Source organism: Leopardus geoffroyi, chromosome A1, assembly GCF_018350155.1.
Source record: "Leopardus geoffroyi isolate Oge1 chromosome A1, O.geoffroyi_Oge1_pat1.0, whole genome shotgun sequence".
Lineage (NCBI taxonomy): Eukaryota > Metazoa > Chordata > Mammalia > Carnivora > Felidae > Leopardus > Leopardus geoffroyi.
The window spans coordinates 8,489,182-8,513,472 of record NC_059326.1 but is presented as its reverse complement, the minus strand read 5'-3'; the positions used below and the strand labels follow the sequence as shown (position 1 = coordinate 8,513,472).

Genomic DNA, 24,291 nt, shown 5'->3' with positions numbered 1-24,291 from the left:
ATACTTCCAATGTCATACTTTTGTTGCTGGACAGATCCGCTTATAAATAGAAGCTGCTTAAAAAGATAGGTCAAACACAGGTGACCTTGTACTTGCACACTTCACAGAGTTAGAAGAATTCATTGTTTTTAAGTGATTCCAAATCTGAAGTTACCCAAATGCTGGGTTATAAACGCGGACAATTGGTAATGTCCTTGGATCCTGTTCCCATTAGTGATTCTCAGGGAAGTCGGCAGAGGCTCAAAGCTAATTAAAAGGCACAACGTTTTTATGAGCGAGTGCAGTTGAATCATCTGTGTCCTGACGAAAGGCTTTAGCGTTTCAGAAGAGGAAAAATGAAAGCACCTCCTCCATGTGCTAAGGAAAAAACTCAGAAAATTATACTGTGATGACGTAACACGTCTTCCACGGAGTGCCTTTAAAAATACTGTTGTTCTGTCTCTCTCTGCCCCAAAAATAAATAAGCGTTGAAAAAAAAAATTAAAAAGGGGCGCCTGGGTGGCGCAGTCGGTTAAGCGTCCGACTTTAGCCAGGTCACGATCTCGCGGTCCGTGAGTTCGAGCCCCGCGTCGGGCTCTGGGCTGATGGCTCAGAGCCTGGAGCCTGTTTCCAATTCTGTGTCTCCCTCTCTCTCTCTGCCCCTCCCCCGTTCATGCTCTGTCTCTCTCTGTCCCAAAAATAAATAAACGTTGAAAAAAAAAATACAGTTGTCATAATGCTTTTACAAGGCTGATGAAGCGGATTGTTTTTGCAGTGCTGGACAGCACCCTGAGAAGCGCAGGTCCCCAGCACTGACTAGGTTTAAGGAGACCGCCAGCTCGAGATGGCAGGCAGAAAGGGGGTATGTTTCCCCCTGTTAATCAGAGATGCCTTAAAACAGGAGTAATTCAATGTTAAGAGGTACAGTGAATCAGAGTAGCCGACGTTTACTGAATTCCTTCTCCTAAGCACTTTGCATACTGCAGCCTAGAATGACGGAGAGAACAGAGACAGGTACTTACTGAGCCAGATAGGTCAACAATTCTGGAACACAGGCACAGAAAGATGGAAGTCCCTGGCTGACGGGCAGACGAGGAGGGTTGCAGCCTGCAGCAGACGGAAAGGCAGTGCCGCAGTGGAGGAAGCAGCCTGCTGGCCTCTTGGCCCGGGCTGCCAGGGGCACAAAGATGCAGATCCTGGCACCACGGGAGTACAGCGGACAGAGAACGAGCTGCCTCACGGGGGCACGCAGTGTCCAGGACCCAGATATCTACCCCCCACCTCCCCACCCCTGCCAAGCCCCAGAGGAAGGGCAAAAAGACTTCCAAGGAGTTTGAGCAAATGAACTTCAAGTTCATCTGACTCGGCGAGTGAATGATCACAATGAATTTGAGGAAAGCTTCCAGCGTAAAACAAGAAAAATGAACAAACCAAGGAAAAAAAAAACTGGCCCTAAGGATACAGGGAGAACTCAAGCAACAAAATATATCTTTTAAGAAAGATCTAATTAGCATCCTCAGAGAAATTTGGGAAGATATTACAACAATAAAACAAAGAACAATATGCTGTGAAGGCAGCAATCATGAAACATGAAAGCATTCTCGGAAATTAAAAATGCCAGAACAGTTCAATAGCAGGGTTAGAAAATACATCCAGTAGGGTTGTCTAAAATGAAGAACGAAAGCATGAGGCACGAGAAAACAGGTAAGAAAAAGTCGACTCAAGTTATCACTTTGGGAGGTCCCCAAACCAAATAATAGAAATTCCAGGAAGAAAGAGAAAACGGGGCAGCAGAAATGAACAAAAACAAGAGGACTGCCCAAAGTTGAAGGGAGACACAGGTCTTCAAACTGGCAGTTTAAGTGCTTTGCAAGACATATCAATCAATTCCTCTTTGTCTCCCTTTCTCTGTGCCTGTCTCTCCATCTGTCTCTGTCTTCCTCCCTCCCTCCTTCTCTCCACACACACACCCGGAAATTTCTTAAACACCAAGGACAAGAGAAGATTCTAAAGCTTTCAGAGAGGGGAGAAAACATCAGGTCTGCTACAAGAACGTATTTCTCAGACTGGCATCGGGTTTCTTTTGAGGAACACTGGAAGTCTTTATATTTTGAAAGAAAATCATTTTCAACCGAGAAAATAAATTTTAATGTAGTGAATGCAAACTAAAGATGGTTTCAAAATGCAAGAACACTGCTGCTTTGCCTTTCTTTAACTCTCTTAAGAAATTACTGAGGGCATATTCCAGCAAAACAAGGAAAGAAACCAGAGGGGTGGGGCCACTAGATCCATACCAGGGGGAAAAAAATGAAGGGGCGTTCCAGAAGAACAACATCTAGTTGAGAAGGCAAACAGAGCTGCAGGATTCAAAGTCCCAGAGGGAGGAGACCCGGAGAAACAGACAAAGACATGCTGAAATAGAAAGACTTCAGGGCACCTGGGTGGCTCAGTCGGTTAAGCGTCCGACTTCGGCTCAGGTCATGATCTCGCGGTCCGTGAGTTCGAGCCCCGCGTCGGGCTCTGTGCTGACGGCTCGGAGCCTGGAGCCTGCTTCCGATTCTGTGTCTCCCTCTGTCTCTCTGCCCCTCCCCCACTCATGCTCTCTCTCCCTCTGTCTCTCAGAAACAACATTAAAACATTTTTTTTTTTTTTAGAAAGACTAGGACACGGTGGGTGTCCAGAAAATACCTATTGTATGATTCCTTCTCTTACCCCAGTTTGAGATTCTACCTACCCATACCACTCAATACTCTCCAATTTCTGAACCTGTGCTTTCAAGTCATGTTTTCATATTGTTTTGGGTTAAGATAAGGGCATAGCCCCTTGCCATACTATATAAAATCTAGGAAGACAAGCTCTGTGCTAGGAGCTCATACACAATGATAAATCAGACACATGTCTCGAGACTCCACATGAGCAAAGGTCGAAGATCGCGGAACAGTCAAATCTAGATTCTGCATCCTCGTCTTCGCCATCAGTTTCAAAAGCAAACAGATGAACCGGGTAATCACAAGGGCCACACACTTCAGCTGAGTCCCTTTAGAATCCGTAGTGGAGTGTTTTTGCCTCTAGAGGTGAGCCAGGCCTGGCATTACTCTCCCTTGCTTTTTATTCTTTAATTATTTCCCCTCCCAGTCTATTCGGGCGCGAACTTGGCTCACAAGTCAGGGAGTCAGTCAAAAGCCACCTCCTAAAACCCATCTACTTCTTTCCATCCTCCACCTGCCACCACCTGGGATGGGCTACCGTTTCTGGTGCAACAGTCTCCTCAAACAGTCTCCCTCTTGCCCCAGTGCACCCCTTCCTGTCCCTAAATCCAGTCTCCAAGCTTCAGTCCAACGGATATTTTTTTAAATGAAACAGAATCCTATCAAGCCATTGGTTAATAGCCTTTATGGCACCATCTTTGCTCTTAGGATAAAAGGAAGAATTCCTTAACACAGCTCGCCAGGTTTGCACCGTCTTTTTTCTCATCCTTGCCCGACACTCCACCTTCAGTCACACCCATGTGCACATGTACCATTCTCTCTGCCTCAAACATCCTTTCTTCTACACCCACAACTGCCACATCCCTCACCCCACACCCTTCCTACCATACTACATCTGAGACTCTTTCCCACGCCCCAATTTAGGCTTAGATTCCCTTCCTGTATTGTGAGCTCAGAACACTGCCATCACGACATTCATTCACACTGTATCATAACTGCCTGTGAGATCTCTTCTGTCTTGTGCAGGGATGTATCCTCAGTGCCAAAAACAACTTGACACAGAGTAAGTGCTCAATAAATGTTTACTAAATATACATGCAGCGTTTGTCCAAATACATAGAAAAAAAAATAATTGTTATGCTTATGCTCCAACCCAGAGTCACTGAGGTTGACTTTTTGGGTCTGGGTGGAGGAAACCTGAAGTTTGAATAAATGTCTCCAGGGAATTATCAGGCACGCTCAGTTGCAATGAAAGTAAGCCAAAGATAGGACAGCTTTGTTTGCTGAATGAATGCACAATGAAAATACAGCCATTGTCAGTGTCTGTTTCAGTAGTAAGTACAAATGGATAATGCTGAGAGATATACGAAGACAAATACCAGAACAAACCGAATGGTTCAAGACACATGGCTCTTCTGCAGTCTCCGAGAGAAGTCCCAGGGTCAGCTGGTGTCATTAAGACACCAAAGAACTATATTTAGACCACATTCCCTTGTACCATCTCAGTAACTTACCGGTTTGTCCTGTGGGGATGTTTTCCCATCTGATGTAAACCTTCCTTGGTAGATGATATGGTTCTCATGAAATTAAGTAAAACAGTGATTAAAAAAAAAAAAAAGAAATGGTGGGGCACCTGCCTGGCTCAGTCGGTTAAGCATCTGATTCTCAATTTTGGCTCAGGTCATGATCCCATAGTCACGAGATCCAACCCCATGTTGGGCTCCACGCTGGGGGCGGAACCTGCTTAAGACTCTCTCCCTCCCTCTCCCTCTGCCCCTCCCCCACTCACTTGAGTGCACACTCTCCTTCTCCTTCCAAAAAAAAAAAAAAAGTGCACTTAGGTGATGTCAATAAACTGTTCTCATTCTTAACAGAGGAATCAATACTTCTCCCTCTCTGTTCTTCATTCACCTAGTCCTCTCCTCCTTTGTCTTGGACAAATCAATGTCCTACTTCTATTCCAAGATTTACCCATATGCAGGAGACCTTGATATCATTCTTAACCACTTTTGGGGGATCCTGTTCTCACAGTTACCACCAGCTCTCTCCAACTTCCCTCTGCAGGCCACTCCCTCACATTTCAAACTAGTTACAATCTCTTCCACCACACTCTAAAAAACCAAACAAAACCCAACTCTGCTCCCCCCTCAGCTAGCACCTATGGCTCTTTTCTCCACCTGCACATTTTTAGAAACAGCACAGTCTATTCTCAATGCTTCCATTTCCTCAGTTTTCATTCACTTCTCAGCCTACAAATAGGTGACTTCCACCCCCAGATTTTACTAAAATTGCTCATTCAAAACTAGGTCACCAACTGCTTCCTAATTTCCAATCCCAACAACCCCTTTGCATTTTTACTTATCCTGTCTTCCATGAGACAGTTTTGATCACTTTCTCTTTTGGAAACTCCCTCTTCCTTAGACTCAAACACTACATTTTCCGGGTGCTCCCCTCCACACTTCCCACAGTGTTCTGTCTCTTGTAGGCTTCTTTCGTCAGTTACTCTTTAAATTGGGTAGAAAGTTCTCTTTTTGACTTTTTCCTCACTCTGCCCTCCCTCTCTCTTTCCCTGAATCTGCTAATCCATTCTCATGGCTTCAACTCCCACATTTATCTTTGGCTCAGACTTCTCTCCTGCCCCAATTTATGCCTTTTGTAATTTTCAACCTAAATGCCCCCCTAAGAACCTGAAATACTGCATGTGTCACCTAACCGCCCATCACCACTCCTGATTCTACAAGCCATCCCCTGGTGCTCCATACTAAGCAACTGGTCCCTATAAAGGATCTGAGTCACCCCAACTGATGACCTAGAATGGGTATTCATTCTACCTTTACTCCTTCTCAGCCTGGCAAACTCTGATTTATCCTTCAAAATTCAGCTCAACTCACCTCATTTAGAAAATCTTTTCAGAGCCCCTATCTGCATGAACAGAGTTGGGTACCCATCCTTATCTGCATTCTATACACGTCCCCATCAAGCATTCCTCACCTCCTACTAGAATTACAAATTCATCCCTCTGTATCCTCACGAAGTCCTGGGCTATACATCTAATCTGCACATCCTGAATACACACAGACCAGCAGCCCAATCCATAAGAGGTCCTCAGAAAATTTCTGAATAGGTGAATAGTTGAATGAATAATATAGTGAATATAGGAATGAATCTGGTCATCTCAAAGACTGGCAATGCTCTAAAACAGCTGTCCATTGGTCAGCAAACTACCATCACCACCATCACCACCACCAAAGGCTAGTCATTTGTTTTTGCAAAGAGTTTTATTGAAACACAGCCATGCTCATAAATGAATGAGCATGTATGTATGTAAATGACATATTGTCTGTGGCTGCTTTTGCGCTACATGGGCAGAATTCAGTGGTTCTAACAGAGACGGTATGGCTTACAAAGTTTAAAATATTGACTAACCATGTTCTACTTCTATCCGTGCTGGAACACGTTTGCTGAGTTCTTTCCATTACTGACATCTGCTAGAATGAGAAGAGACATGGAGGGCTCTGGTGCTCTCCGGGGTGTCCTAAGGACGTCACGCTAATAATCCTTCATAGACACTAAATTCATTAAAAATGAAAACTTGCCTTCTAACACAAGAAGATTCAGAATATGCTTTGGCAACAAAAAGGCAAAAACCATACAGGAAAATAATGCCATCGCCTTAGAACTCTTACCTTAAAAATACTGAGAATATGACTGAATTTGGCTAAATACCTGGCATTCCATGACCATTCAGACTTTTCAACAATATTAACTGTGCTTGTGTTTTAAACTGTTCTGACCAAGTTCACTCAATCATTAAGTTATGTTACATTTGCTTCATTATCTGCATTTTAGAATTTGGTAGAATTCATCCTGCCTTTAAAAAAATTAAAGAGGAAAGCTTATACAGTAGGTTGAACTCCAAAATAAAATTTATTTTAAGGAGGAGAATTCATAACAAAACTGTATATAAGCTGAGAAAACTTGTCCCAACTCCTCTTATCTGATTGACCTCTTCTGGTTATTTATAGACTAAAGTAGTCTCATCTAGTCTTTTAAACACTTCTACTCTGACACTTTAACTATTCCTATCAAAAAATATTATAGTTCTTTCAGGTCGCCTTGGCTGACACAAAAATGTCAGGCCCCCAGTAACACTGGGTATATCTATTTCCATGAGCACAAATTATATCCTGACCTGCTGTATACGGTACAGGTTATCATTTTTTACATAATGTTTTTGGCCACGAGAGATGTTTTTTCTGAGGAAAGAACATAAAATATATGAAGATCTACCAAAAAGGCAGTGTAGAAAAGTACTGCCTTTTTTATGCCTTAGAAGTGAGGGATCTAATAACAAATTGTTTTTATATATGATCTTAGGTTTTCCTAAGACAGATGTATGCCCACCTGAAGGGAGGTGACCGTCCTGCTGTTCTTTGAGCACTTAAACAGTACCCTGAGTTTCATTCCCAGGCCCGATGACAGTAAAACTTGATAGTCTCATGCGTGACCGTGAAGTGAGAAAGTACCCTATCCGAAAACACAGAAATGATGAGGAAGTGCTTAGGTTCATTCATCCTTCAGCAGACAGAGTCACATCAAGATCTGTAAGACTCAAGAGTCTTGGGAAATACCGTTAACTTATGATGTTGAAAACCTGAAAGAATCTGTACTATGGAGTAGTATGTATTTATTGTGTGTCCAATTGTCAGGCCACTTTAAAGCCATGGTGCACCTGATGGTACCCACAGAGCCAATGCAGGAGTGGAAACATCAGGAAATCTTCCCGAAGTCTAAGTAACAGCTTACTGGTCCGTTAAAGATCTAAGAGTTTTCCTACCTGAGAACTGAATAGATGTATATTTAATAAATGCAATTCCTGTATCAAACCGGGTCTTAGCATTCAGAATAAAGGAAATCACTTGAGGTTGGACAAGTACAAAAACTAAATTTACAGGGTAGAGCATTAGGGCTCTTCCCATCTCCAATTCTCATTTGCCAGCGTGATAGTGCTCAGAGCCTTGAGTGACCACGTCAAATAAAGATACGAGAAGAACCAAAGAGTGACAGGGAATCCTGACCTGTTGAATATATGATTTCAAGTAAACACAAAATACAACCGCATATAGACACATTTTTAAACTACTCTTAAAATACCAACCTAAAAATCCAAAAAGAACCACTACATAAATACCCTGAAACTAAAAAAAAAGTAAACACAAAAAGAAAAGGAAGTCTTTATTAGATGCAACACATACCATCTGATGCTAACACTCTGGTGAATACATAAAAAAAATCCACCCGTGAAATTTTAATTGATATGGAAATCGCCATAAAAAAACTAGAAAATAAAACAAAATGTATGAAACGAACATTTTCAGGAATTGTACAAGAGATGGCACAGGACTATGATCCCTTAGAAAAGGAAAACAAGTGAGGTAAGCCTTATCATTGCTGACCTCGCTGCCTAGAGGAGGAGAAACTCAAAGAGAGTCTGTCCACGACAGTGACCTGAAGACACAGAGATCAAAGTTTGGAAACTCCAAGGTAGTAAGAATATGTGGGGCAAAGAGGAGTGAGATAAGCAAACAAAATGTTCCAAAATCTGCATTAGAGCCTCCCCTTGAGTGTTTGGATAAATGCCAACTTGTGCATGCGTAAAGCGAGACTGAGTGAGAACAGCTTTTGAGCAAAGAACAATTACTAGGGACGTATAAGAAAAACAATTCCCAGAATTTACACAAGCTGGAAATTGTTCCACTGCCCTACAGGCAGAGTGGAGAGACCCTATTGAACACATGAGTACTCAAAAGAGACCCCAGAAATTAGCTCTAGAATAAAGATGACTTTATAGCTACTCAGAAGAACCTAAAGCAGGCCTTAACGGATCACACTAATCAATAAGTAACCAAATTGCCTGCCAGAAAAAATTTCAATACTCTTTAAGAAAATGGAACAAAATGCAACATCGAACAAGGTAAGATCCAAATGTCCAGAATCAAATAAAATTACTAGAAATAACAATAAGAAGGAAATGTTACCCATAAACAAATAAAAGTCAGACTAAAAAAATGACACAGATGATGAGATATCAGAAAACGACATGCCAAGTTATTAAAAATAGGCTGCATATAATTAAGAGGTAGATACAAACCTGATGGGGAAAGAAGGGAATTATATTTAAAATACCTAGAATAGAATGCTTAGAGAAGAAATAAAAAATATTTGAGGGAAGCCTGGGTGGCTCAGTTGGTTAAGTGTCCAACTCTTGATTTTAGCTCAGATCACGATCTCATGGTTGTGAGATCGAGCCCTGTGTTGGGCTCCATGCCAGGCATGGAGCCTACTTAAGATTCTCTCTCTTCCTCTCCCTCTGTACCTCCCCAACTTGTGCTCTCTCTCTCTCTTAAAAAAAAAAAAAAAAAACCTGAAATGAAAAAATAGACTGGAAGAAATCAGAATCAGATTAGACACTGCAGAAGAAAAGATCAGTAAACCTGAAGACATAGCAACAAAAACTATCAAAAAGGAAGCATGGAGAGAAAAAAGAATGACAATAAATTGTCAGAGCTGTAGCAACTTATCAAGCCAACTAATACATTATCTATAAATCTATATATAAAATATATAACAATATAATAAATAATATGTAATATATTATAACAGTATAAGATATGTAAGATACATTTAATATGTTTACATTATATATATTTTATATTTTCAACATTTGATAACCATAAATATACATATCAAAGAAACCTGACATATACCAAAGAGAATAAACAAAGGAAACTAACCCATTGCCTATGAGAAGCAAACTGCTGAAAACCAGTGATAAAGAGAACTAGAAAAAAAGAAATACAGAAGACGTCTTGTCTGCCACTATGTAAACCAAAAGACAATGTAATAAAATCTTCAAAGTGTTGAGAAAAAAATTTCAATCTAGATTTCAATACCCATTGAAAATGTTTAAAAAAAGAACATGGAAGAGTTCGGTAGACTTATAAGTAATGAAAGAACTAATCCCTACAAGTCTGCACAACAAGAAATGTTAAAGGGAGCTCTTAAGGTAGATCAAAAATGGTACCAGATAGGGGCACTTGGGTGGCTCAGTCAGTTGAGTGTCTGACTTCAGCTCAGGTCATGATCTCACAGTTTGTGGGTTCGAGCCCCGCATCAGGCTCTGTGCTGATGGCTCAGAGCCTGGAGTCTGCTTCAGATTCTGCGTCTCCTCCTCTCTCTGCCCCTCCCCCGCTCACGCTTTGTCTCACTTTGTTTCTCAAAAATAAATAAATGTAAAAAAAAAATTTTAACAAAAAATGGTACCAGATAGAAACAGGGACCAAAGAAATGAAGAACAGATGCAGTAAATTAGCTAAAAATAAGCAATATTTTTCACACTTTGAAATCTTTTAATAAGATAATAGCTGTTTAAGGCAAAGTTTATTAACAATACATATGTTGGGGATTATAATATATATGGAAATAAAATGTATAAAAATAGTAACACAAAGAACAGGAGGGGAAATGGAAGTATACTGTAGTGAGCTTCTTAATTATATACATGAAATGGCATAATATTTAAAGATAGACTATGGTAAGTTACAGATGTATTTCAAACTCCTAGAGTATGGATTGATAAGCTTTTTCTATAAATAGCAAGATAGTAAATATTTTAGGCTTTTGGAGTCAAACGTCCATGTTGCAACCACTAAAATGTCATTGTAGTATACAAGCAGCCAGGAATAATATGAAAATGAAAAAGCATGGCTATGTTCCAATAAATCTTTATTTACCAGTAAATAAAGCCTAATAACAGGTAACACTGTAACAGCTAAACAAGTAACAAGCTTGATTTAACCTATCAAACGGTATGTCAACAGATGGCTTAAGGCAGTCACTAAAAGAAAATAAAAGACAGAACTGTGTCTAACAAGCCAAAAATGGAGACAAAATGGAATGTAAAGAATAATCAATCTAAATGAAGGCAGTAAAAGAAGAACAAATGAATGATAAAGAAAAGGGTCAAATAAAAAAACCAATAACAAGATGATATATTTAAACCCAAACATATTGATAATTTCCTTAAGTGTAAATGATTTAGAAGACTTCAATTAAAAGGCAGAGGTTAGCACACTGAATTTTTAAAAGCCTACTTTAAATATAATATATAAATATATTAAAAATAAAATCATGGAAAAACATTTACCAGGTAAATACTAATCAAAAGAAAGCTAGAGTGCTATGCTATCAGAGAAAATAGACTTCAGAACAAGGAATATTATCAGGGATAAAGACGTGTATTTCATAATGAAAAGGGGAAGTTTAATAAAAAGACATGAAAATCCCAAATGAGTTCATACAAATAATAACAAAGCTTTAAAATATGAAGCAAAAATTGGTATCACTGAAAGGAGAATTTTTAAAATGCACAATTACATTTATTAATTTCACCTTTCCTAAGTAATTGCTAGGATAAAATATAGTAAAAATATAAAAGTCTTAAATGACATTATCTGCTAACTAGACCTTCTTAGTATGTATAGAACAATATACCAAATATAAGCCTAGTTTTGGTCATCAAATTAACCTCAAGAGTATATAAGGACTCAAATCAAACAAAGGATGTCCCCTGACCACAATGGAACTAAACAGATAACCAACAGAAGGGTATCTGAAAAATCTCTTAATTTGGGGGAATAAGCAATACAACCAAATATAACCTATAGGTCAAAAAAGTCATAAGAGAAATTTAACAATCTTTTTAACTGCATAATAACAAATATGAATACTCTAAATCCATAGGACATAGCTGGAAACTGAAACTTAAAAAAAAAAAAACAAAACACAAAACACCTTGGCAGCAATATAAAAGAATATAAAATACACTGAGGATTTTTACTTGTAGTAAGATACACATGACATAAAGTTTATCATCTTAACCATTTTTAATGTTTATTTATTTATTTTGAGAGAAAGAGAGCAAGCAGCGGAGAGAGGAAGAATCCCAAGCAGGCTCCACACTGCCAGCACAGAGCCCGATGTGGGGCCCCAAATCACAAACTGTGGGATCATGACCTGAGCCAAAATCAGAAGTTGGATGCTTCACTGACTGAGCCACCCAGGTGCACCAAGTAGAATCCTATAGTGATTTTCTTTTTATGATAGCTTTACTTCACTTAATATAATGTCTTCAAGGTTCATGCGTGTTGTAGCATGTGTCAAAATTTTTTTTCCTTTTCGAGGTTGAAAAATATTCTATTGTATGTATATACTACATCTTGTTTATCCATTCATACATGGACACATGGACACTTGGGTTGCCTCTTGGCTATTGTGAATAATGCTGCTGTTAATACACAGAGATTCTTGGGGCGCCTGGGTGGCGCAGTCGGTTAAGCGTCCGACTTCAGCCAGGTCACGATCTCGCGGTCCGTGAGTTCGAGCCCCGCGTCAGGCTCTGGGCTGATGGCTCAGAGCCTGGAGCCTGTTTCCGATTCTGTGTGTCTCTCTCTCTCTGCCCCTCCCCCGTTCATGCTCTGTCTCTCTCTGTCCCAAAAATAAATTAACGTTGAAAAAAAAAATTAAAAAAAAAAAAAAAATACACAGAGATTCTTTTAAACAATAAACTGAAAAGTCATGCTGAGAGAAATTAAAGGAGGCCCAAATAATTAAGAGATATATTGTGCTTATGGGTTGGAAATCTTAATGTTAAAAATCTCAATTCTTCCCAAATCAATCTGTACATCCAACACAATCTCAATCAAAACTACGGCAAGTATGTTTTTTAGAAGTTGGCAAGCTGACTCTAAAATACGTATGGAAGTTTAGATGATCTAGAAGAGTCAATTATGAGAAAGAAGGACAAGTTGTGAAATTTACACAACCTGATTTCAAGACCTACTACAAATCTACAGTATCTGGGAGAGGGTGGTATTGGCATGAGGAGAGACATGATCCATGATCAATGGATTGATCCATGATCCATTGGAACAGAATGTAGGATCCAGAAATAGTCTGGATCAATGGATTGATCCATGATCAATGGAACAGAATGTAGGATCCAGAAATAGTCTGAAATTTATATGGTCAATTGATTTTCAATGGAAAAAGGATAATACTTTCAAGAAATGGTGTTGGAAAAATTGGACACTATATGCACCACCCCCCCCCAAAAAAATGAGCCTTAGTCCATACTTCACACCACCTATAAAGTTAATTCAAAATGGATCATAGGCCTCAAAATAAGAAATAAAACAATGGAACTTCTATTTGAGACCTTGGGTTAGGCAAAGTTTCTTAGGAAGCAAAAATCAAAAATCATTAAAAAAAATCTTATAAACTGGAATTTATCAAAATTAAAAGCATATGTTTTAAAAGACATTGTGAAGAGAATTAAAAGTCAAGACAACTTCTTCCTAGACATGTCTCCAGAGGCAAGGGAAATAAAAACAAAAATGAGCTATTAGGATCTCATCCAGATAAAAAGCTTCTGCACTGCAAAGGAAACAATCAACAAAACTAAAAGGCAACTGATGGAATGGGAGAAGATATTTGCAAATGACATATCGAATAAAGGGTCAGTATCCAAAATCTATAAAGAACTTATCAAACTCAATACCCAAAAAACAAATAAACCAGTGAAGAAATGGAAAGGAGACACGAATATACACGTATCCGAATAAGATATACAGATGGCTAATAGACACATGAAAAGATGCCCAACCTCACTCATAACAGAGAAATACAAATCAAAACCACAGTGAGATACCACCTCACACCTGTGAGAATGGCTAAAATGAACAAGTCAGGAAACAACAGGTGTTGGAAAGGATGTGGAGAAAGTAGAAGCCTCTTGCACGGTTGGTGAGAATGCAAACTGGTGCAGCCACTCTGGAGGACAGTGTGGAGGGTCCTCAAAAACTTAAAAATAGAATTACCCTACGACCTAGTGATTGCACTACGAGGTATTTATCCAAAGGATAGAAAAATGCTGATTTGAAGGGGCACATGCACCCCCAACGTTTATAGCATCACTATCAACAATCGCCAGATTATGGAAAAAGCTCAAATGTCCATCAACTGATGAATGGATAAAGAAGATGTGATATATGCACAAAACGGAATACTACTCAGTGATCAAAAAGACTGAAATCTTGCCATTTGCAACAACATGGATGGAACTAGAGTGCATTGTGCTAAGCAAAATATGCCAGTCAGAGAAAGATGAATTTCGTATGACTTCACTCATATGTGGAATTTAAGAAACACAACAGATGAACATGGGGGAAGGGAAGGAAAAACAAGATAAAAACAGAGAGGTAGGCAAACCATAAGAGACTCTTAACTACAGAGAACAAACTGAGTGTTGCTGGAGGGGTGTTGGGTGATGGGATGGGCTAAATGGGTGATGGGCATTAAGGAGGGCACTTGTCAGGATGGGCACTGGGTATTATATGTAAGCAATGAATTACTGGGTTCTACTCCTGGAACCAATGCTACACTGTATGTTAACTAACTTGAATTTAAATAAATATTTTTTTTGAACATCAAGGCAAATAGCAGAAGAAAATATTTTTGAAAGGCACATGTCAAAGAAAACTTGTATTTGGAATATATAAAAACATTTTATAACTGAATAAAAAAATAATCGAATAAAAAAGCAATCAAGTAACAATCAAATTTTTTAAATGGTCAAAAGATGTGAACAAATACTTCAAAAAAAGATCTATGAATGCAAATAAACACATGAAAAGATGGCCAGCATCATTAGGTATTGGCGGAATGGAAATTAAAACTGATTATAATTTTATATAGCTGCATGCCCATCAGAATGACGAATATTAAGAAGACTAATAATAGCAAATGTTGGTGAGGATATGAAACAACTGGAACTCACACAGAGTCTGCATGGCAATGTAGGATAGGTAAGCCAGTTTGGAAAATAGTTTGACATTTGCATCTAAATTAAACATACTATGAAAACCTGCAATTCCGCTTCTAGGTATTTGCTCAAGAGAAATGAAACTATAGATGTCCACAAAAAGATCTATGTATGGACATCCCTAGTATTTTCATTTGTTACAGCTGAAAACCGACAAAGTCCAGCAACAGGTGAATGGATATTCAAACTGTGGTAGAGCCATCCATTCAATACTCAGCAATAAAAGTAACGCACTATGGATGAAGGCACCATCACGGGTGGATCTCAAAAACACGCTGAGCGACAGGCGCCAGATACAAAAAGAGTACATACCGTGTGATTCCGCTTATATGGAAGTCTAGAAAACATAATCTATAATGGCAGAAGGCAGATCGCTGTTTGCCTGGGGTGGGGCAGTAGGAGGGGAGATTGCCTGGTAAGGGGCAGAAGAGAAGTCTGGGGGACACCGGAAAGATGGTGGGTCGTCGCTGTGGTGACAAAGGTCTATAACAGGTTTGTAAAGGTATATTGACTTTGACACGCAAACGTCCCCAAACTGGATCCTGGCATTTGCCCTGGCGAAAGAGTGATTTGAGACCACCAGGTGCAGCTCATTGGCAAGGCTCTGTCCACCTGCTGATCAGTGATGGGAACTGTTTACTGCGCAGATCTCGATTTGGATACAGGTAGCATTACTCTGCATTACTAGCTTTTGACCTTGTGAATGCTGAGCCTTATCTGAAAAACACAAAAAGATAATGAAAAAAAAAAAAAAAACCTACCTCATAAGTTTGTTTGCACAGTAAATACTGTTTTATATTATAATCACTCCTCAGTTGTAATCATCATCTTTGTCATCATTATCCTTAGGTTGTCAAAATAACTCTGTATACGAGCTCAGCCTTAAAACAAGCCATTACTTTCACTAAGGCATGACAGAGTAACTTTTCTCCCCGCAGCTTTGCAACAGGCATCTTTCACTGTTCAGACAATGGCTTCCTGAACTTTCATTTATCTTCTGAAGTTCTGTGGCAGTAAGGCATTCAGATGCTTTACTCAACTGTCTGGGCCATTTTCATTTAACTTTCTTATCTAGGCCTTCCTTTCCCAGCTGTTTTGAGTTTCTCAAAGCTGAGGAAATAGACCTCAACAAAATGACTCCAGATACCGTTTTGCATATTAACAGCAATAAGACAGAAGTATCAATGATCTGCAAAGTCAATAGATTTTTTTGTGTGTGACTCATAACACATTTGAGGTCAGCTGACAGTGTTGTTTCGGCTTGGGTCATATGAGAGGCAGTTTTCTGGGAAATTCTGCACATTAGTGCAGTCATTCCAAATTATCACAAGTATTTTTCAGAAACCCTGATTTTGTTTGGTGAACAAAACAAAATCACTCTGATCTCCTCAAATTATGAAATAACTCCAAGTTTCATCTAGCATTTCTGCTATTTGCTTCTGACATTCCGTAAGCGTGAGTTGGTCACACTTGAGGATCAACTTCCTTTTGTCTATCTGGCTAATCAGTCTTTTGTCCCCATGATTCCATTTATACTGGATAATCAATGACTTCCATGCTGTCGAATTCACTGATCCCTTCTCTGTCCCTATTCATACTACATGGTTCCTCAGTGGCAATCAAAATTATTGGCCATTCCTTGCTTCTTTGATGTATTGTCTTCTCTTGGCTTTCAGGATACCACATTCTCCTGGACTTCCACTTTGTACCCTGGCTGCTGCTTCCCAGGCTAAATGTTGGGATGTGAGGGCCCATGCTGGGACATCTTCTGTTCCCCAGCTATATTCCCTTGGCTTTTACTTTTTTTTTAATTGAGGTATAACTGACATAACATTATAAGAGTTTCAGGTATACAATGTAATGTCTCAATATCTGTATGGGTTGCAAAATGCTCACTACAGTAAGTCCCATTAACATCTGTCACTTGACTCCCTTGACTTTAGTAGTATCTGCTGAAGTCCAAGTTTTAACCTTTAGCCCTGACTTCTCCTGGGGCTCTGACTCATATATCTAATCGCCTCTGTGACTGCTCCACCAGGATTTCCAGAACAGAACTCTTTGTACTGCCTCCCTGGCCCAGCCCTTCCCCCACTCCCCTGGCTAGTCAATGTCTCTTAATAAATGGCATCACCATCCACCCTGTTGCTCCTGCCAAAATTCTAGAAGTCCTCATTGGCTCCACTCTTTCCCCATCACCTACCCTCAAAGTCCAATCCTATGGTCCTATCTCCAACATATATCTCAACAATTCCATCCCTTTCTCCCTCTATGCCACCAGCTACCAAGCTCTCACATCTGTACAAGTGTACCAGCTTTTGACCGGTCTCCCACTCCAGTCTTCCCTCTTCTGTTCTACAGAGACCCCAAGATGATCTTTGTAAGCCATAAGTCAGATCATGTTTAAAGCTTTTGGGGGCTGCTCATCACACTTGGATTCGAACCCAAACTCCCTGCCAGGGCCTCCAAGGTCCTGTGTGATCTGGTCATCGCCTACCTCCCTACTTCTCTCCTCCTAGGCACCTGCCACTTACTCCAGCTCATGCTGAGTTTACTCCTGTTCTCTGACCAAACTAAGCTCATTCCTACCCTAGTGCCTTCATTTGTGCTTTTCTTCTGCTTGGAACACACTTCTCATGCAAGCAGCTAGACAGGAAGACATCACCTCATGAGAGGATGAGTGAGAGTCCAGAAAGAAACAAAAGATCCTCAAGAAAGTCCAGAGCTTCCCCATCTTTCCCCTGAGGGGACTCAGGACATGGGTAGAACCAGAAAGGAGGGCCTGGCAGTTACTCTGGGTCTTGCGGTGTTGAGGCTGCATATGGGGCAGGGGGAGTTGAAAATAATTCTGTTCCCAATGACTGGGGTGGACATCAGGGAGACCGGGAGCACTCCTGAGGGATATTTGAGAATTGGGGAGAAAGAGAGGAAATCGAGAAAAGTTGTAGAGTAAGAGAGACTGGGAGAGAAAAGGGAAGCAAGATTGTTCAAGTGGTTAGGGATTAGTCTTTAAATGGCTGTACCAAGATTGGTCCATCTGGGGCCCAGAGCTTACTTAAGGGAGAGACCTAGACTCTGCAGTGCTCTTGAACCAGAACAGGTGGAACTGGGAAACTAATTATGGTAACGAGAGGAATAAGAGGAATAATGGTAATAAGAAGGAGGGAGATAAACAGCAAAAGAAAATACTTTCTCTGTTTCCTAGGGTTCCAGGCTCGACAGCCGGGGCCCAGGAAGTGTATGCTGGTGAGAAGCAGAGGTGAACTCATAAGGTGAGTTCCTTCTATCTGCCTAGCTCTCTGCATGAGGTTCATGTAGGGAAAGACTGGAAAGCTGGGTTCAAAACTGGCAGGAATTCTCTTTGTCCACAGCAAGGTGCTTCGGGACCTGAGGTTGTGTGTGTGAGCACAGGCTTGTGTCTTAACTTATTTCTCTCCCGAGAGAGAAGGTTGGCAGGTGTAGGGTTACTTGTATTGTAGACTCTCATGACACCCAACCTCACAGACTGATCACTGCAAAGATGCGTGTGTCCTTCCTCAGCTCTGCCTCCCTGCTGTTTTACAGTAAAAAACAGAGCCGGGGACGTTCTTGACTCCTGCCTTCGTACCCCATACCACTGCTCCAAGCACAGGTGCCCCAAGGTGAGCCCCCTGCTCTGTGGGCTCCACTGACCTGTCCCCACCTGCCACTAAAGGCATCCTCTTTAGAGGTTTTCTGCACTTCACAGCCCCTCCTCACTTATTGTGGTTTGGATACACAGATGTTTCTACATGTGCTTCCAACAGTAACTACACTGTCCTCCTGTTGTTTGAGGGGAAACTTGCGAGAAAAGAAAATGGACTGCAAGAATCTATTTCACATCAGTGGATTGCAAATCAAACGCTTTAATTGAGCTAAGCCCAGACTTCTCAAGTCCGCCACTTTAAAGTCATCTCCAGAAAACTAGGGTTGTTGAAACAGAGAGAAGAGTAGATTCTTTGCCAAGCATCTCGGCCAAAAACTGTGTAAGACTGACAGCTGCACAGCACAGGGGGGCCTGGGTGGCTCAGTCGGTTGAGCGTCCGACTTCGGCTCAGGTCATGATCTCACCATTCGTGGGTTCAAGCCCCGCGTCGGGCTCTGGGCTGACAGCCCAGAGCCTGGAGCCTGCGTCAGATTCTGTGTCTCCCTGTCATTCTGTCCCTCCCCCTCCTCCGCTTGCACTCTGTCTCTCAAAATGAATAAATGTTAAAAAAAAAAAAAAAAAAGACTGACATCTACACAGCTTTGATCCCGTGGCTCTGCAGACGTGCATGAACTTCAGATTCTCCAAAGTTTACAGTCCCTGCAACACCCACTGTCCCTTCTTGGAGCATCCCTGACACTAGTACTCCACGATCGTCCCCATTGCCTCATGCAATGTCAGCTAACTTCTCCAGGGAGGGAAAAAATAAATAAATAAATAAATAAAACCAGAAAAAAACAATGGATGTCCTTGGAAATTAGTTAAATTTTGGTAAAATCCATTAATAAAATTTAAATTCCCCATGCCTCCCAGATCTAGGCTTTCAGTGTCCAAAGAGTTTCAAAACCTTCTATACTCTTTCATATACTTCTTCAGCCTGAACCTACAGTGACCACTGTAAATGTCACTGGCATTATACCAAGGCAGATGGCAACAAACTTTTTTCTTAAAGGGCCAGAGAGTAAATATTTCAGGCTCATGGGCAATATCTTGTCTCAGCTCTGAAAGCAGCCATAAGCAAAAGGTTGAGCAAATGGGTGTGGCTGCATTCCAGGTAACATTTACTTACAAAAACAGCTGTCCAGCCCATAGGCCATGGTCTGCCAGAAAATCAACAAACATTGGTCCTAAGCTTGTGTTCGAAAATCAAGATACTTCAGAGTAGTATGATTTAACACAGGCAGTTCAAGTACGTAGTCTAGCAGAGGGGTTAAGAACATGAATACGGAGACAGGCTTGAGGTCAACTCTCTGCACTGTGGTTTATAAACTGCAGGGAGATAAGTTATTTCGCCTAAGTTTCACTCATTTCACTTTTATTTTTTTATTTTTATTTTTTATTTTTTTTTTCAACGTTTGTTTTTGGGACAGAGAGAGACAGAGCATGAACGGGGGAGGGGCAGAGAGAGAGGGAGACACAGAATCGGAAGCAGGCTCCAGGCTCTGAGCCATCAGCCCAGAGCCCGACGCGGGGCTCAAACTCACGGACCGCGAGATCGTGACCCGGGCTGAAGTCGGACGCTTAACTGACTGCGCCACCCAGGCGCCCCTCATTTCACTTTTAATACAAAAACAAGGATCGCACCTAAGTCAAGGTGGGCACAGCACGAGTTACTCAAACTCTGTGGCAACATTCCTAAACCCCATTAACACCTCTGCAGCAGGAAGACGGATATTCACATGAAGCATTAGGAACGAACACACAAATATTCACGACGATTACAGCCAGGCAGTGCCACCAAATGAATGAAAACCCTTTGTTTTCATAGGTTTTTGGATTTTAGAATTACATAGTTGGGGACTTTTGACTCTTCTTTATTTATCAGTTATATTTTCTTGTTTGTAAACTAATTGTGTATGCCCTTTCACGGTCAATCTGTTGGAATCTGGATGGTTTCCTTCCTGATTTGGTTGACTGCTTCAAAACAAAGAGAAGTCAATTTTTTTTTAAGTTTATATATTTATTTTTAGAGAGAGACCGGGGGTGTGGGGGGGGGGGGTGGCAGAGAGAGAGAGAGAATCCCAAAGAGGCTCTGCACTGTCAGCACAGAAGCCAATGTGGGGCTCGAACTCACGGACTGTGAGATCATGACCTGAGCCGAAATCAAGAGTCAGTCGCTCAACCGACTGAGCCACCCAGGCGACCCAGAAGTCACTTTTAACGTAGCCAGATCTGTCCATGTTTACTTTTGTGATTTGGGATGACATGTAGTAAATGTGCGTCCAGGGATTACTGAACAAATGAATACATTTTCTTTTTCTCCACAGCCCTGTGAATTATAGTCTTGGGTGAACCGCACTCTCCCCAGCTGGAAGGCTTCTTGCAGTGAAGGAACAAACCGAGAGACTCCCTACCGAGGTGGTCAGCAGGAAGTCATGGCAGGAGTGAGCATTCAGACTGCTTTAATGTGATATCCTAGCTGTCTGGCTTTTCTTTGTCCTTTTCCCTCCAGAAGGATGGTATGCAGATATTTCCCTTCATTTCCTGGGAGAGTCTGACGGGTAAGTCCTCCCAGCTCTCAAATGAAGAGACACTAATAACAGTTTTTTACTGGATCATGACTTTGGTTCTGCATTTAATGGACCCTCATGAAATTAAAGAAAAAAAAAAAGATTGTGTTTGATGAAAAGGGGAGTATCTCCTAGGCAAACATGAAGAAAGATGGAAGGATTTTTGCAGAAAGAAAAGAAAGAAATGGGGGAAAGGGCACGTGGGTGGCTCAGTCGGTTAAGCAACCAACTTTGGCTCAAGTCATGATCTCGTGGTTTGTGAGTTCGAACCCCGTGTCCGGCTCTGCACTGACAGCTCAGACCCTGGAGCCCCCTTCGGATTCTGTGTCTCCCTCTCTCTCTCTCTGCCCCTCTCTCATTCGCTATTTGTGTCTTCCTCTCTTTCTCTCTCAAAACTAAATAAACATTAGGGGGAGAAAAGAAATAAATCAATCAGGCATATTGCCAGAGCAGGTCCTGGTAGCCTGGGGGGGACTCTAGCCAAGTTGCCCAAGACGGGAGAGGGCCTGCTGCCTGGAATAAGCCAGCCAGGCCAAGCAAAGGGCCACTGGCCTGGCTCCGGGGCCCCGGGGCCAATGGGAACACAGCCATCCCCCAAAAGCTCTGGAGCAAGAACTCCTCATTGTCTGTCCCTGAGCCTATGCTGGGTGGTCCTCCCAACAGCGCTAAGGAAGGATTTCACATTTTCAGTGTCCCATAGGAGTGACATTCATCATTGTCGCAAGGCTTTGTTGGGTCCCTAATGATGACCCATGTGGACACAATCTCTCTAAATTAAGACCAGATGTCCATGAGAAAGGACTGGAGTCTTGAAGGAGCTGGGACGGAAGAGTCCCTTGTAGGTATGTGCACTTCTGGGGGCCGAGCTGACCTCTGAGGAAGTGTCACCCTCACCACAAATGTGTGAACACAAATAAGTCATCCCCACAGGGAACTCAGAATGCCTGTCTCTCTTCCCGGTAGTTGTATTTTTGTGCCACTGGTACATTCTTAAAGACCTTTCATGCCTCAAAACTTGACTGTTGTTAGATAAATCTCAACTAAGTTTATTTTTTAGCACTTTTAAGTTTTTCCAAATTTTATGCGTGAAGTAAAACCATTAATATGTGTTAGATCATGCAATTTCTTTTTTTTTTTTTGTTTTTTTCTTTAATGTTTTTATTGATTTTGAGACAGAGAGAGACAGAGCATGAGCAGGGGAGGGACAGAGAGAGAGGGAGACACAGAACCGGAAGCAGGCTCCAGGCTCTGAGCCGTCAGCCCAGAGCCCGATGCGGGGCTTGAACCCACGGACCACAAGATCATGCCCTGAGCCGAAGTCGGCCGCTTACCCGACTGAGCCACCCAGGCGGCCCTAGATCCTGCTATTTCAAAGCGCGTAATTCAAACCCACATCAAGTGTTTAAGTCACCTGGGAAGGTGAAGGTGAGATGGCACCAGAGAGTGGCGGCCCAGCGAAGGGGGTGTCAGAGCTTTGCACACCATCCATCCACGGACAAACACTTTGGCATCTCCAGCCAGTCCTGTCCTCTCAACGCTGGCCTCCTAGATGCAAGGCTTTAGGCTCTAGGACGGCTAAAGGCTTGTCAACCACAACACGCCCTGAATTAGCTCCCACCCTCCCCTTCCTCACCAGTTTCAATCCCACTCTCCGAATGGCAACTCCGCTCTCCAGGAGTCAGCTTACACTGTGCTTTTTGTCTCACCTCCTGTGTGCAGTCAGTCAGGAACCCCGTTGTGCTCTACCCTCTCACTGTGCCCCGTCACTGCCTGGACCACTGTGCCACCGCCTGTCTGTTCCCCCTGCATCACCCTCTGTCCCTGTAGAGCGTGCCTTCGACACGGGATTCAGAGAGATCCTGGGTCCACAAAAGCCAGACCACGCTGCCCTGACTCCAAAGCCTCCAATGGTTTTCTCACTCAGGGTAAATAAGAGTCCAATCCTTATAATGGCTCTTAGGCCTTAAGCATCCCCCTCCCAACATCCCTCCCACCCCCCAAGACCCCCCCCCCGACACACACACAGTGCCAACCCCCTCACTTCCCTCCTCTCCTACTCACTCTGCTCTAGCCTCCTGGCCTTCTTGCCACCTCAGGCTTGGACACAGGCTCCTCCCTCTGCCTGGATGCTCTACCCCAGATAGCCACATGGTTCCTTCCCTCACCTCCTTTGGGGACTGGTTTAAGGGTTTGAGGATCTTCTCAGAGGCCTTTTCCAACTACCCTATTGAAAATTGTAATTCCCCTTCTCTAAAGTTTCATTTCCTTTAGTACTAGCTATTTCTCCCAACAGACCATGTAAATTATCTGCACTTATTTAAAAAAAAATGGCTGCCCCCATTGTAAAACTCAAGTTCCACAGGGGCAAGGACTTTTGTCTGTTGTCACTGTTCTATCCCCCACACCTAGGACCGTGCTGCATGTAACAGTCCCTCAATAATAGTTCTTGAGTGAGGGACTGAATCACGTAATTAACTTGCAGCAGGCCTAATAATAACAGATAGTCCCATCACAATGTACATCTATCATGAGAACAATCAAACATAATTTGACCTTTATAGAGGTGTTTGTAAAAAAAAAAAAAAACTATTAAGAAAAGCTACTTAAAAATTATAATGCAACAATAATTACCTGAGTAAATGATGATTCATGAAGTAATATAATGGAAAATAGCTTTAAAAATGTTCCCTTCCACTGATAATAAAAGAAATGCAATAATAATGCAAGGAGGAGGCATAGTGGTGGTAATTCTCAATGCTGGCAAGGGGATGGCAAGAAGAAGCACTTCCAAGAAACACTAGTGAGAAAATCGTTGTTACAGGTTTTCTAGAATATTCCTTGGCCTTAAAAAAAATGTTTGGATATGCTTTTATCCAATCATTACACTTCAAATCACCTATCCTAAGGAAACAATAGGGAAGAAGACGCGTAAGTACACACAAAGACACAAATCACAACATTATTAGAAACAGTTGTAAGTAAGCAGAACTCAACTGCCAGGAATTGGACGTTCTGACATTATTCCCCATCTTCCCCCATTCTTCCCACTTCCTCAAAGAGGCTGTCCCTGCCGTACCTCTGTCCCATGCATATCATTCTTCTGGGTGTAATTTCTCAAAACACTATATTCGTTGCTTTCATACTTACAGGTATGTATTTATTTTGTGCTTTTTTTTTTTTGTCTATTTCATCCATTAGACTGTAAGACGCATAAAGGCAGGAACTCTCTGATTTGTTCGCCAGTGCAATTCTAAATTTACAACTTCTGACACGTAATAAGCACCCAAGACTTGTTGAAAAAATGGATAAATGAACAAAGCAGAATATTACGCTGCCACCAAAATATTTCTGAAACACCAATGGCCTAAAAAATGCCTACAATACGATATTAGTAGAAAGAAACAAAAGTCACATTCAGCATCATTTCAACTA

At 41.6% G+C, this 24,291-nt stretch overlaps 1 protein-coding gene and 1 long non-coding RNA gene across 2 annotated transcripts in view; one reads left to right on the top strand and one right to left on the bottom strand.

Moving 5' to 3' along the window:
* LOC123592174 overlaps positions 1–24,291 on the top strand; it is a 54,368-nt gene that overhangs the window by 6,851 nt on the left and 23,226 nt on the right. The window contains exons 2-3 of the long non-coding RNA XR_006709627.1: positions 17,831–17,897; positions 20,617–20,850. This is a non-coding gene — a long non-coding RNA (uncharacterized LOC123592174). The remainder of the gene's footprint in view (positions 1–17,830; positions 17,898–20,616; positions 20,851–24,291) is intronic.
* MTUS2 (microtubule associated scaffold protein 2) overlaps positions 1–24,291 on the bottom strand; it is a 378,633-nt gene that overhangs the window by 341,643 nt on the left and 12,699 nt on the right.